The sequence below is a fragment of the Ooceraea biroi genome, chromosome 3 (assembly GCF_003672135.1).
Source record: "Ooceraea biroi isolate clonal line C1 chromosome 3, Obir_v5.4, whole genome shotgun sequence".
NCBI classification, from domain to species: Eukaryota; Metazoa; Arthropoda; class Insecta; order Hymenoptera; family Formicidae; genus Ooceraea; species Ooceraea biroi.
The window spans coordinates 8,645,206-8,661,748 of NC_039508.1; the positions used below are offsets into that span (position 1 = coordinate 8,645,206).

Consider the following 16,543-nt stretch of genomic DNA (forward strand, 5'->3'; position numbering starts at 1 on the left):
AGATTTAAATCAATATAACAGCTATGCGTATGGCCTAATTTATCATTTGAAGTTTTCACAGTACATTCATGAATATTTTGCATCACTTTTGATATGTTCTTTAAAGTACATGTATTTACAGCTTCTAAAAGTTTTTGATATCGGTCAATTAGAAGCGGATCATTAATTTTACATAAAGAATTGCATAACCACGATTTTTGTGCTTATGCTTCATCAAGGGTAATACATTTTCAGTCTGTCCTTTCATATTTATTATTAAAGGTTCCGTTATATTGACTTCAGATGAAATTATATCGTGATAAACAGAATCAACAAAATAATTTTCGGACGTAGCTGCATGTCTAGATATGCCACACAGTACACGTAATTTATCATCAACTGTAGAACATTCTGCAACAACAGTCAAACATGTTTCTGATTTGGTTTTAAGTAGAGTTAACATTTTACGTATGTTACGAATATAGTTTTCTCTTAGATGCATACACCAGTGTATGACTTTTTCAGCTTCTAATCGTTTTTCAACATAACTTTTGCTGCAATCTGTAATATTGAGCTTGTGTAAAATATTTTTAACGAATATTTCCGGAGATTCGTGAATTTTTATAGCAATTTTTCTCAACCGAATCTTGACATATTTTCTACTAATATTTTTGGCAATATCGTGAGTTTTCTTTCCAAGTATTGAATTAGAATGTTTTTTTCTGATAATATCGCTTATTGTAAAGCCACTTACGATCAGAAGGTAATGATTTTTGTCTCTCTCGTTCACGCTGAGAATGTAAGAAATAATATATTTGTTTTCGGGCACGTTCTTTTACTGCGTTCTTTTTATACTGACAATGTCTTTTCATATGAATTTCTGGATCTTGTTTATATCGACACAGACGTTTAAAGCGATTATTTCTTAGATCTTGTTGATACCGAAGTCGTTTTTTAACGAGAATATTTTTTCGATTCTTTTTATACTGTTGTACTTTCTTAGCGCGATACTTTTCCGGATTCTTCTTATATTGTTCTACTTTTTTAATGCGATTATTTTCTAGGTCTTGTTAAAACACATCGCTTTTTAATATTCTTAGCAGTAATGTCTAAATGCTGTTCATCATATTGGCGCTTTTTAGCATTACATTCTAAATTCTGTTGATGCATCTCAGTATGATAATTTTCTAAATTCTGCATGTAGCTCATTTGATTTAAATGTTCATTTGTTTGTCGTTGATATTGTTTCTTTTCATTAATATCTTTTATTTTAGAATCACTTTCATTTTGCAAATATTTATTAACATTTTTATTTTCAAAATCTTTTGTATCATGATTTTTCACTTTATCTTGCTTATTACCCTTACACAGATTATTATTCTCATTATTATTTATTCTTTTCTTAGATTGGTATAAATCACACTTTGTTTGTAAATTATTCAACTCCTGTTGTTCCATTTTATATTGGCGTTTAGTACCTCTGCCTATAAAAGCCATTTCAGTCTCTTTTATTTCTTGTAATAAAAGCACTTTCTGAGGAGCACCACAATTTAAATCTTGTGCAAAATGCTCAATAACATTGGACTCAAACATTTTTATCAAATGCGGACGCATTAAGCTGTGGTCATACTTTACTTTGTCAGGTTTAATGTTAAATAACAACGAAACAGCAAAGGCTATTGCGAAAACACCGCAATCGCTAGCATTTGGTTATTGTTGCACAGAAATGAAAGTGACAGGGTTCTTAATAAAGTCGTACGTTGGGAATAATTTAGTTAAAACTTCTTCCTGACACTCAGTTAACATTTTTGTATTCAAAGAATTATAAATAAATATGTTTTTTGTATCATAATAACAACATGTCCAATGTGTTCCCAACGACGTAGAAGGTAATATCTGTATATGCTTTTTATTTCTCGGTATGGGTTGTATCCTATTCATTATCTGTACTCAATAAGTTCTGATAAGTCTATAATCTGAGCAGCTTTTTAAAAGCTCATTAAAATGATCTATATGCAAATCATTTAACCATCTGCCTTCAGCAATAATACTTTTTTGTTCTAACAACAACGTCATTTTTCGTTGACATCGGATTATATTAATATTGTTTACTTCAGAAATATTTTTATATATTGTAGCTTACTAGCATATTTATTTTCTAAATGTCTGTTTGTATCATAAATTTTCACGTTATTTTTCTTCTTGCCACTACACAAATCATGACTATTGATATTAAAATCTTAGCAACAATATTTTCAACATGCACTTCATTTTGAAACCACTTATTAATTTCTCCAATATCACTCGTTATTGATTGTATATATTTCCTTGTAATAATCTATAATAGTCTTATAATAATCTATATAATCTGTAATAGTCTATAATGTTTTGCGTTTTAGAAAAATTATTATTTAATCCTTTTTTAAATTGAAGAGTATGACATTTCTTTCCTAATAAAGTCGACTTCTGTGATTTCTTTTCAATTTGGTGTTTCTTAAACATATGAACCGCATGAGTCTCTTTTGCTCTTACTGTTGCTAATAGAAGTACTGTTTGGGGACTGCCATATTTTAAATCTTGAGGAAAATGTTCAATAATGTTAAATTCAAACATTTTTATTAAATGCGGACACATTAAACTGTGATCATATCTTACTTTGTTAGGTTTAATGTTAAATAATAACGAAACAGCAAAGGCTATAGCGAAAACACCACAATCACTACCATTCGGTTGTTGTTGCACAGTAGGAAATATGACAGAATTTTGGATAAAGTCATATGTTGGAAATAATCTTTTCAAGAATTCTTCATGATCTTTCTCTAACCTTTTTTTATTCAAAGAATCATAAATATAAACATTTTTCCTATCATAATAGCTACATACCCAATGACCTGCTCCATAATTTGCAATATCTCTCGACAACAGACTGTACAAAATTTGTATATGCTTTTCATTTGACGGTATGGGTTGAATTGTATCAACAACTTGTACTCGCCACGTTTCAACAGGTCTATAATTAGAACACGTTTGTAAAAGATAATTGAAACGATCCATATCATCGTCCCACAACCATTTACCACGAACAATTTCATTTTTTTTTCTTCAGTAAATTCTTTCAAAATTCTATCTTTTTTCTGCCTGCACAGACATTTTCTTTATCCATCAATCTATATAACACGCACGTACAAATATATGTATGTTTATTATATATACGTATTGTATAATATGTATTTTATATACGTATTTTATACACTTATTATAAAAGCACAGCAACCGTTTTTGTAGGCGCACAGCGACCCGTCTTTGTGTGTGTGTGTGTGTGTGTGTGTGTGTGTGTGTGTGTGTGTGTGGTGTGTATATATATATATATATATATTGTTACGTCCGGGCGGCGGATTCCGCTCGACGCACCACTCGCACTTGCTCACACACTGGCAGAGACACTCGCGCACTAGAAGAAACGACACTTTTACGAAAGAACGATAGCTTTATTATAATGAGGAGCGGAATACAGCACACGTCCACCGTTCACAGGATCACGTCCAAATCTGTCTCTTCGCTGTTGTTTATTATTCCCCCTGGTGACCCGTCGCCATGAGGATCGCGTCTTCCTCGCCGACGGCCGATCCGACGACGCTCAGCTGATCGGCAGCTGACTGGCTCTTCGTTATGCCGGGTGGCCAACCTGGACATAACAATATACAGGGCTTTCGAAAAGTAACGGACCCACCCTCTATCTCAGAATCTATGCATCATAGGGAAAAATGACCCGAACAAAAGTTTTATAGTTCATAAAGTTCTGTTTTTTTGTGACCTCAAATTTGACCTTCATCTCGACCTTGAAGGTTATTTGAAGGTCAATTTGCGTTTTTTAAATGGGAATTGCTATTTTTGACCCCGGATTTGGAAAGAGCGGGAAATTTTACGTTCAGATATGTAATCTTGTGATGGTCAAAATGACATCCAAGGCTGATCTTCAAGCCTTTTGACCTTTATCAAATCACAGTTGTTGGTTTCTCTCACTCTTAGTCTTATCCAGGGACAACGAACGTGGACGTGGTGAGAATCTGCCCCCTTGGGGTGTTTGATTATCGTGAGACCCCTTGCCTCTCACGATTTGGGGTGCTTGATTATCGTGAGTCCCCTTGCCTCTCACGATTTGGGGTGCTACTCGCGACTCATTATTTAGATTGATTGAAACATCTTACAACAAATGTTCGAATTGTTGCCCTTGAACTGCTTGGCAATGTGCCAATCTATGATAAAAACTTGAAACCGAATTCCTGTAAGTTTCCTCTGGTATGGCGTCTATTTCACGGGTTATCTTATTCCGCAAATCATCTAAATCTTGAGGCTTAGTAGTGTAGACCTTCCCTTTTAAGTACCCCCAAAAGAAATAATCTAGAGGATTCAGGTCTGGAGATCTAGCTGGCCATTCAATGGCACACCTACGCCCTATCCATCTATCAGGAAATGTTTTGTCCAAATATCAACGAACGTTAACTCCATAATGTGGAGGAGCCCCATCCTGTTGAAAGTAAATGTCATCAAAATTAAATTCCGTATGGCTGGTATAATTTGTTTTCGAAGCATGTTTTCATACATCTGAGCTGTTAAATTGCCCTCGATGAAAAATGGCCCAACTGGTCTACCGTTAAAAATACCAGCCCACACATTAATTTTTTGGGGATGTTGGGTGTGAGTATCTCTCATCCAATGAGGATTATCATCACTCCAATATCTGCTATTTTGTCTATTTTCTTGTCCATTTAACTTAAATGTGGCCTCATCAGAGAAGATAATGTTGTTGAGGAGTAAAGGATCATCGTTAATCATCTGCATCATAATTTCACAAAACTCCACTCGTCTGTCAAAGTCATCTTCAGATAGTTCCTGAACCAAACGGATTTTATATGGATGCCATTTGTTGAGCTTTAGAATTTTATGTACAGATCCAACCCCAATTTCATGCTCTTGTGAAACGCGAGGTATGCAATAATGAGGATCTTCGACTGTTTGAGGATGAGCGGAATGAATATAGTTTTGAAGAGAATTTTAGTAAAATCCTAATTTCTCACGAAATATTCTCAGTCCTTCGCAAGGACTCAGTACATCCGGTATTTGTCTGAGCAGGGGAAAATATTTTTCTCTAATGTTCGGCAAACATCGGTCGAAGCGGCTCGCGTTACCATATATGGGCATGTCGAATCGTCGTTCGAGCAACTCGGGCGAATAACAAGATAGTTTGGAAGACAAAATGAAGAAAATACTGCGGCAAAAACCGAATCAGTTGTCTCACGATTCTAATCGAAGAAAGTCTTCTTCTCTAGCTCGTAATTTTCTCTTTGTTCGGTTCACCTCACGAGTGCCGTGTAACCGAGTCTCGTTCGAACGACCATTCGACGCCTGGTTTTACTAAATCGGGTTCTCTGCGTTAACCACTATTAAACCGAGACGATAAATACATATTCAATTTCACTGAATCGCAACCTTTACTTTCTTTTGTGTGTTGTGTCTAATCCTGCCGTCAAATCCTTATCGAAGACTTCCGAGTCTCGTGTGCACGATTCTCGCGCTCAGCGCTGGGCGTAGTCAGTGAATCTCGAACATCGACGAATGACTGTAAGACACTTAACGTTTTTTCATCATTCGTTGCTGACTTAGGTCTACCAGGTTTTTCACGATCTTTAACACTACCAGTTTCCTCAAAACGTTGAATTGTACGTACAACAGTACTTTTGGAGATGGGATTTTCCTCTACTCTGAAAGTTTCATTAAATAGTCGCAATACCTGCCTATAACCTCTTTGTAGATCACCCCACCCTCGCATTATTAACAGAGATATTCGTTCTCGTTCAGTGAGATGTGCCATGTTTGAGTTAACTACCTATTTGAACTCAGAAAATGAACTAAATTATGAGTGAACAGGGGAGTTATGCTCAGTTTCAATAGTTAACTAAATAATTGCGACAATTCAATCAATCATTAAAGAACCCTCTAGATATCATGTAAAACTTGGGTAAATAGTACATTATGATACAAGTGCAGAGGAATTAGAAATCGCCCAAATCTCGGAAGTTGGACGCACGAGTCAAAGACGAGTGCGGCCATTCGCATTGTTCACTCATAATTTAGTTCATTTTCTGAGTTACTTACAGCCGCACATGTCTTCCTTGGCTGCGTTCGGATTCTCCGCCCGGGTCTCACACATTTTCCTTGACATGTGTTCTTTATAGCTGCAGTGCTGAACTCACTCAAATTACTTCTTGCACTACATAACGTCGTAAATATCTCGCATCTCTGGTATGTACTGAAGCCAGATCGCGGCCGCGGCTCAAATAAAAGAAAGAAAAAGTTTGAAGCATCTAAAGCATAAACTGGACCGCAGCCCATCGTACATCTGTACATGCTATTTCGCATCTCTGGCGCACGCGAGAAAACCGATATTAGCTGCTGCCATCTCGTTGAAAAGAATGAACTGTACAAACGACGATGATGATAATGATGACGACGTTTCTTAAGTGAAATTTGCCAATTTCAGACTTTACATCGCCATATCTCCGCTCGTAGGGCACGTAGAAGAAAAATAAAAACACTTTTATTACATAATTCGACCCCAAGCTATCCATTGAGCCTACTCTGAACTTGATCCGTTCAGCGGTTATTGAGATCTAATAATCTGAGTGTCTACGAAAGCGTCGCCTCGCGTAACAGTACACGGTCGGTCTCGCTGCGCATATACTTGACGCGAGACACTACCGTGTCTCTTAATTTAAAATTAGTGATACAAAAATTATTAAAATAACAGAATTAAAAATTAAAGGTATACCTACGGAAAAGATCTCTATTGGTGCGAATATATATAAAATTATAGATTAGTGGAACTTTTCATGAAGGAAAAAGTACAATTGATGGACATTATACAAACATAGTACGTGCTAAAGGTACCGAATGGTAATTAATAAATGATTCGAAAGTACAAAAGTGCAGTTGGCCTCGAAATGCTAAAAATGCATATATATTTTTTGCAGAAAAAGTATAAATAAAAAATGTTTACAAAAAGCAATGAGATCATTAAAAAAACCTTATAATGGTGAAAAAAGTACGCCAAGTACATAAAAAATCTCACCTTGTACGCAACAAACAGTTTAAATGCTATTTATAAAAATCAAAACTAAATATGAAATCAATAGTTAAGGGGATGCTGGAGCTGCTAGTGAACTTTTTCGTGAAAGTGCTGCCACTTCGATGGAACTAAAATATCAGTGGCTGACAGAATTGACATTACCGACATGTCGGGAAGACGTGAATGCTTCAAAACTCTGAAGCATTTGGAACGTCAACTGGACTGTAAGAAGTCTTTCAACATTTAGGGTGCGTTCCGAGTCGCGCATATGCATGCATTTATCTATAATGATGTATTATATATCACAACAAACTTACTTTTTTACAATATATATCAAATGTGCATATGAACATTCCAATAAAATTTTTTTCATACAATCATTATATTTTGTAGCTTCTCGTATATGAAACTTTTATAGGATATCTTTATAAGACAAAAAACCAAATTCACCGAAACATCGCTACTATTTGTATCAAAATCTAGAGCCAGATTATTTATAAGTTAATAAAATGATGTGAAATGATTGTGAATGTGTCAGAATACTTTGAATTATTTTTAATAACGCAGAATCTCCGTCGATTTTGAATAAATGTGATGGGAGTATATAAAAATATAAACTAAATAAATCTGAAAATGACACTAATTAGTATTTATTAAAATTAAATATAGTCTGGAAAATAATACATGTTGCAATAAAGTTTGCTACATAACATTCAACAAGCACAATGATGTATTTTTTAATAATTATGTATTATTTAATCAACACTGATGCAACTGGTCTTGTAACTGAGCATACCGCATTTGTAACGAGCGTTCTCCTTCTGTTTGTGTGTCACGTCTTCCATGAGTGCATTTATTCGTCTTCGAATCGCCACCTCTTCCTGTATTTGCAACAATTTAAATGTTGACAAATCCAAATACTTGCTCTATGTGTTCTCCAAGTTCATGCACCTGTTTTGTTAGAACTTGTGTTATGTATAATATATAAAATATCTAAAATATTTTTAAATAAGAGTAAGAAAGAAGGCAATGTTTTTATTACATATTAGAAGAAAAAAGAAACATTCTGAACTAGTACAGCAATGAAACACCGTCCTCTTGAGTCGGTTTAGCAGCGCCAAGTATTTCGAATAAGTTACTTACTAATAACATCCTTCAGTGACGTTAAATATTTAGAAAATTTAAAATATTTATAAAAGTTTAGAAATAGAATGGGCCCCTCTAACGCCCATTCCCGTGAGAATGCAACCAATTTATTTTTTCGTCTCTCCGATTAATCATAGGAGGCATGTGAGCAATAACGCATTTGTTGCAAGAAGCGTTCGCGCGAATAACGCACGCATCGAGCAACAATGTTTTACTCAACATTTATGACATCATTGATTATGAGGTCATTGCCACGTATGTGATGCCTTTGAAAATGTGATGTGTAAACATTTTTAGGTCGGGAAAGGCGTCAGTTCCTTACTTTGTAAAATAGTAAGAAAATGACGTCTCATGCGCTTCACGTCATTGCAATATTTTTCCTCACATGGATCTTTTCCCAACGCTATAGCAGTAGCAAAGGCGGCAGCATAAATACCACAACTCGTATAATCCGGTTGTGTTTGCACCTTTTCAAAAATTATATTGCTCACGTTTATTTGTGGGAAAAGTTTGCGAATATAACCTTTTTCCTTTGCTGCTAATTTGTGGTATGTACAGCCGGGTATGCTGTCATACACATGCAGTTTGGAACCGTCAAAGAAAATGCACCGCCAATGATCGGTACAATTCCCTCCAATTATTTAAATGCTCATGACGCTAGTACTAGCGTCAATGAGCTGAGGACATTCCAGGTACTGCACGCTTTGTGTCTCTAAAGGAGACGTCTCTCTGACGATGCGTAAAAATGCATCTAAAGATTCATCGTTCACTTTGCTGTGCAGAGGTAAAATATTCTGCTCCAGCAAAGAGAAAGGAACAATCGTATCGTCGAGAGTGTTTTTCATTCTTTTTTCATCTTCTTCAGTTATTTCTCTTTTTTCATTAGAATAACTTATGATGATGCAATTATCATCTTGTTTCTCAGAATGAGAAACAGCAGATGGTTCTGTTAGTGGACTGATCTGTTCAGCAGTTTCATCCTTCAGGAAAATTTTCCGCTGACCTACTGAACTATTGGTCCTTTTACATGCATCTTTACTTTCTTTAGCCTCACGTATGTACTGCGGATCTCTTATTGGCAAGTGCCTATTGAAGCGACTGTCCAATATCTCAGGCAGCATGCATTCATAATAGAAACATATTAGGAAAGGTAGTATTTCGTTTTTCCAAAAAACAGCGTCTCTGCTAACACGCACTATTTTGCAGCTTTTTGGCGTCCACACTGCAAAAATGCAATATTCCCGCCGTGCGATGTTCAATTGACCTTGAACCTGATAATAAAATCGGTGCTTTCGATTCATTATATCAGGATTCTTTTTGTCAAAAACGGTTTTTAAATAAGGCAATTTCTGCAAAGCTTCTTCAGCTGTCAAATTTTCAGCTGACAAAGGACATTTAATCTCGATAAGACCGTCTTCATCAATAAGACCGTCAGGGAAGCACCCAAGCATGGATTTCCTTCATCAATGAATAATCCACATGATGGGATGTCCTTTTTCAATTTTTCAGCAATCTCTTTCCTTGCGATTCCCTCCATGTCGCGCCCATATTTCATGGCTGCAGTCTCCAAGGACGGAGGAAATAAAATGCTTTTAACAGTCGCTGCGCAAGGTGTTTGTCTCAAGCGACATACGATTCCAAAATTGGATGCCGTCGACATTTCACGTCTCAATGACTGCCACAATTCGCAATCACTTTGACCTCTTGTCTGACATTCAATTTGATTACGATTAGCTGCGATTTCGAGCAACCTTTCAACATGATTTTGTTTTAATTACTCGAAAACATGAGGTGCAAGATCTGGTTTTTGCGATTGTGGGCCGTAATAAGAATCTGGCCCTGCATCTCGCTTAAACCTTTTCTGCCTCCCTTCCACCTCTCTGTATTATTTGCTTTGCGCAACTTTGATTTGGCGTCGTCTTTCTAAATTACTGGCAACAAGAGGCACATTCTTACACATGTTTTCATGCACTTGTGTAAGAACTTGTTGCGTGTTGTACTGCACAACACTCCCTGCAATTCTGGCATTATATGAACCTCGTTGGCCAAAGTGTATGCGTTTTCCACCAATTAGTTTGCAGATGATGGAATTGAACGCTTCTGCAGGATTGTTTGTTAAATTTAATAACAAACTGTCAGAATGAGCGCTCAGCCACTTTACAGCACTGTCAACTTTTTGGTACAGACCATACAACTGCAGAAGTGGGACATAATTCTTGCTGTTATCGCAGTTGCTTTTGTCTATACCATGTTCTTTGCATCGCTTATGTTCACCAAATATATGGCTAGGGATGTTTAATATGGCTTTTTGTACATCCATAGCCTTCACATGGTCAGATTGCGATCGTTTTCTTTGTACAGCGGCTAATCGCAACACTTCTTTGCGTATTTTTAAAATGTTGATTTTCACAACATTTCGCAGCTGTACAAACTCACGCTTCCTATGCATGCTTGGCTGAGTCGTTTCTGCTACAGCTTTCATCTTTTTGCATAAGTTGCGAAGCAAATGATTGGTGCATTCAATCTTTCGCACCATCACATGCATTTCGCGGTACGGTGCATTATTAATGATGGATTGATATACGCTGCTATCGCCATCGGCAATAACTGTTTTGTAAATCAGTCCATGCATTTCAAGGCTACTGTTGAAGCCTTCCGCAATAGCGTCGCTCTCCATGCTTGTTGAGCTAGCGTTGCGGTCGAAATTTTTGTAGCATTTATGCTTCCGTACCTGGAGACCTCGTCGTTCCGCCATGTCGCATGGCGCGCAATATTTGTTACGGATACCGATGAAGAGAACTTTTCTCGTGCGGTAATCGATTATAGCACCGACGCCGGAAAGTAAATCGTACGCAGAGCCGTACGACCTCTTCCCCCAACTACCATCTGCAACGACGGTTATATATGGAATGCCATTTATAGTTTCATTCCTTTCAATTGCGAGTTGTTTTTCCTCCTCGCTTGCCATTTTCATGCTTTGCATGGCAGTATTCAAGAAATCGTCGACTAAAGTATCTCGACGATTTATGTATGTCTTTTCAGACATACAAGGAATGTTTACAGCTGCACACAACTCTTCCAGTTGGGCGTAACCAATTCCCGTTGTAATACTGCCTGCTGCAGCAGCTGTATCAATGTCTAAAACATGCGGTACCGTGGGTTCTGACCAGATGTCGTCTTCGTAATGGCACATTTGGCATTTGAAGAACAACTGCGTCTTTAACCCATGCCGAAGAGAATGTATGAGTTTCCAATCTTTAAATTGGCACTCGATTCCTCGCGCGTGATTATCAAACGTTCTGTGGATTTCATTCTACATATAAGAAATGTCGACAATGAAACGGACTTCAGGCATGCTTTCCTGGATACAATTTGTATCCAGACAGCCACTTTCAATACTTAAATTATCGTCGACAATGCAACGACCTGCGGGCTCGTCTTCTTGGATTCGATATACATCCAAGCCTTTTTCGATGACAATACTATTGTCATCTTCGCATTGAAAATTTTTGCACGTACCTTCGTACTTTGTTATTTTATCCTGGCACGTTTCTTGGATACGGAATTCTGATTCCATCATATTGGGAGCAATCAATGATTTTATTGATTGTCCGACATTGATGGATTCATCCGTACTCTCATTGTTCTTGCAACTCGTTTCTTTGCTCACTCTTTTTAACTTCCGCCTACAAAAAATAGTAAATATATTAATATACATAACGATAAAGGAAAAAGCATCTTATTAAATATTAATAATCAATAATAATTAATCAAAGATATAATGTTTTGTTGTATAAGTCATATATATATATATATATATATATATATATATATACAGGGTGTTTTCTAAGTAAGTAGACAAACTTAAGGAGGATATTCCTTGGCATATTTTAAGAAGAAAAGGTCATATAAACATATGTCCTAAACTGCTTTGTTTTCCAAAAAAAGTACATCACTGTTTTCGTTCACTTTTCGGATAGCGTGCTTTTGCAGTACGAGTCAACAGCGATGGGGATGGAGTGGGGATGGTCTCACGGCGCCGCAAGTGAACACTCGTTTCAGACTGCGCCGCGCGGCTGCCGCGTGACCATTCCCACTCCATCCCCATCGCTGTTGACTCGTACTGCAAAAGCACGCTATCCAGCATCACTGCTATCACGTTATTTTTAACGCAAACTTTATTAGTTCCTATTAAGTTTAGTAATTTTATTAATTATGGTAAATTACACAAACGCCGAAATGGCAGATATGCATTTCATATACGGTCTTGCTAATGGAAACGCTCGTCAAGCAAGACGTATTTACAATGACAGATACTTTTTTTTGGAAAACAAAGCAGTTTAGGACATATGTTTATATGACCTTTTCTTCTTAAAATAAGCCAAGGAATATCCTCCTTAAGTTTGTCTACTTACTTAGGAAACACCCTGTATATATACAGGGTGGCCCATTTTAATTTATACAGTCGATTTTTTAAAAAACTAAAAGAGATACGAAAAAATGTTTCAGACAGACATGTCACGATTTCGAGGGGGACATAAGATGATACCATTGGTTTGACCTTGAATAGTCGTTTGAAGGTCACGCGAAGATCACCTTCAATTTCTTAAATTGAAACCCCAACTTTTTATTGCAGATTCTTATTCTCCATCGAAAAGTAAGTAACTTTTGTCTGAAACATTTTTCCGAAAAATGTCATCTTATGTCCTTAAAACGATCTTCAAGATGAGTTTTGAGGACATTTTAAGGACATAAGATGACATTTTTCGGAAAAATGTTTCAGACAAAAGTTACTTACTTTTCGATGGAGAATAAGAATCTGCAATAAAAAGTTGGGGTTTCAATTTAAGAAATTGAAGGTGATCTTCGCGTGACCTTCAAACGACTATTCAAGGTCAAACCAATGGTATCATCTTATGTCCCCCTCGAAATCGTGACATGTCTGTCTGAAACATTTTTTCGTATCTCTTTTAGTTTTTTAAAAAATCGACTGTATAAATTAAAATGGGCCACCCTGTATATATGTATATATATATGGCAATCGTATACTTTGACGACAAATTTAGGCAAGAATTGGCTACTTTGATGACTTCTGGCTACTTTGACGACGGTCGTCACAACAATTTTTACCGGTCAATCGGATACTTTGACGACGGTCGTCAAAATAACGTTATTGGTCAATTGGCTACTTTCACTACACTTATACAAGTATACACTTTGACGACATTTGTTGGTGAATTGGCGATTTTGACGACAAAATAAAAATAAATACAAAAAATGAAATAAAAACATGACAAATCCGCCTTTTCATCTTTTACTTTACATAAATTTCATTTATTTACATTTTATTCAAGTTTTTGAAAATGTAATACTAATAAATAGTAAAAAGGATGTAAACAGTAATAGTAAACAGGATGATCCTGTATTTTTTAAATAAACTTTTCTTCGTTTCTATCACGAACTAAACAATAACTTCTAAAAACGCTATTCATTCACATGACTCTTTCAGCATCTTTATTAAACAAGATATTTAGTATTACATTTATTGTTATTAATGATGTAATGGATGACATATGCCGAGATACACTGACTTTATGACGGATACATTTATTAAATAAATAATACTGAAAACATTTAGTCAATCTTCTACCATATACCTGTATAAATGCATTGGTTGAGCAAACATTACAATTATATGAATCAGCGTTGACTTATTCCATTACAGATCACAAGAATCCATTAGCGGAGACTAAAATATTCAACTCTCGCTTAAAAGATTCTCATGCTTTGTAAATAGATTCTCTTCTTACATGCAATGAAAGCTGGTTCCTTGATTTGCAAATTAGTATAGTTCTATTACAGAGAATACCCTAAAACTGAAATATAATAAACATAATATAATGCATAGTACGTTAGGTTACATAACACTAACATTTTACTCATGTATCAATCCTACCAAAACACTTATTTCCATCAGCATTCAGCACTTCTTTAGCACGTACGAGCAGACAGCAGACGCAAGATTTAAGAGCGCTCTCTTATTTCATAGTTGCCATCACAACACTAGTGCATATTCTAGCGTACACAGAACATGTGTTTCTTCTATTACAAGACGTGAACAATCCATTACTAAAATTCAAATAGATTGATCAATAACTGAAAAAGTGTCAGACTTATGTTACACACGTATACGCATGTTCCATTAGAAATAATTTTGAAAATATAACAAAATTACTTACAATATAATGTATCTCATTATATACTATTACTATATACATTACATATCTCATTGCATACAAAGAACTTGCTCCGAGTGGCTAAAGTAACAAACCTCCTCCAAGATAGTGCTAAAGTAAATTTTTTTAACATCACGGCGTCGCGAAAACACGATCTGAAAAACTGAAATTCATATTTGATATTATAAACACTATAATATTAATATACAGTGACAAGTGAGGTTAGGATATCTGTCATATGGACTAGAGTGATACAGAGAATGGAGTGATATAATAATTAGAAATTAATTATTATGGCAACTAATTAAACACTGTATAAAAAGTGACGGTTGTGAGGTTAGGAAATCTGTCATATGGACTAGAGTGATACAGAATGAAGTAATATAATGATTAGTAACTAATTATTATGACAACTAATTGTAAAGTGTATTGTACACTGTATAATAAGTTGCCATAATAATTAATTACTAATCATTATATCACTCCATTCTGTATCACTCTAGTCCATATGACAGATTTACTAACCTTACAACTGTCACCCTTTTGCAGTGTATAATTAGTTGCCATAATAATTAATTACTTGTTTTTACCTTGAGATCTAATCTAAATTGCTCGTAGGAAACAAAATATGCAACATTTGCAGGTATCGCTAGAACAAGAGTAGGATTCAAGCCCCAAAGACAATATTCCTTCTGCTCTAATTATTTTTAATAAAGCATCCTGAAAATTAGAAATGAAATAGTAATAACTATCTCAATGGTATATTGAGAGTACTTCAAGATTGTTGATTGTTAACGTACTACTGTTCGATTAAATTTCCCATTTCTCTTCATCCATTCAGGCATCCTGCCATTATAAGGACACAAATGATCCATTAAACAATTGAATTATAAAAAGCACTTATTCGACAGCATCGCTTTCTGTATGTTTGAAGACGTATTTTCACCACATCCAAGGGAGTGACTAAAATTCAAGGAAAAAGAATATATAAACCACTTATGAATTTAAATTCACTTTTACTCGCAGCTTTAAAGAACTGGAGAAATTGTTCACTTAATTTAATAATATTTATTTAATTTTGTTAACTGTATATCGTGTATAAATAATACATTGTCATCTACATACTTAATTAGCATGTATCACGTGCAAACTTACCGAATACCGATGTGATTAATATATCAGAACATGAAGCTACGATTTGTTGATATGGACTGATATGAAGCGTGGATCATCCAAGTTGATGTTCGGCGGGATGCTGCTCAGTTTATTCATCTCGACGACCGTCTTTTTTCAACTTAAATAGATAGCAAGGACATTTTGCTTGTCCTTGCGTCAAGACGCAAGGAGAAGCAAAACGTTTTCTCAACGTTTTCCTCGTGAAACGAGTGTGACATTGCACAATAACAAGAAGGCAGCACACGTGACAGAACGATAGGCTTATTTTTTTAATGGCCAGTGTCGATCTTCGTCATGCAATAATTACACATGCAATAACTGACATGACTTGGTTAACCTCTATTACTCGTATCGCAAGTTATGCATGTGTGACTTTAGCTGTCACACCTAACAAGCGTCTCTATACAGAAAACATTGAACTATGTAGCCATGTCCAAGAAATATCCGTGTGGTAACACGCTATGGCCATGAAATGCGCGCCAGATGATAAGCCATGTTTACGATTCTAGGTTCTGTTCCTTGCTATGTACACATAACGAAGTTTAGATAAAAAGATCGAGAATCGCGCTGTCTTTGTCTTTCTATCGTGACCGGAACGTTTCCACGGCAGAAAGAAGACAAAGACAGTGTGTTACCGGCAATCCGATCGGCAATTACACTATCGCACTTTAAGGTGTCTCGTATAGAGCACTACATCGATCGATCTTAATCTATCGCTCTTTATGTCAAGCCGAGCTTGTTTTGACGCCTGTATTGTCGGTTTCGTCCCCGCTCGGCCCGTTCGAACCAATAAGTGGAATCCACGATGGTTTGCTCGCTATCATGCGAATCTTCGCTCTCCCCGACGCTATTGTCGGACACTATCATTTCGGTCGTCTCT

The 16,543-nt window shown here is 36.0% G+C and overlaps 1 long non-coding RNA gene across 1 annotated transcript; it reads right to left on the reverse strand.

The window, feature by feature from the left end:
• Positions 1 to 11,699: 11,699 nt before the first annotated feature.
• LOC105286841 lies at positions 11,700 to 16,187 on the reverse strand. The gene is made up of 6 exons (XR_003406333.1): positions 15,643 to 16,187; positions 15,288 to 15,450; positions 15,078 to 15,207; positions 14,208 to 14,650; positions 14,062 to 14,127; positions 11,700 to 11,937 (listed from the first exon to the last, which is right to left on the reverse strand). It is a non-coding gene; the product is annotated as an uncharacterized LOC105286841 (long non-coding RNA).
• Positions 16,188 to 16,543: the final 356 nt, after the last annotated feature.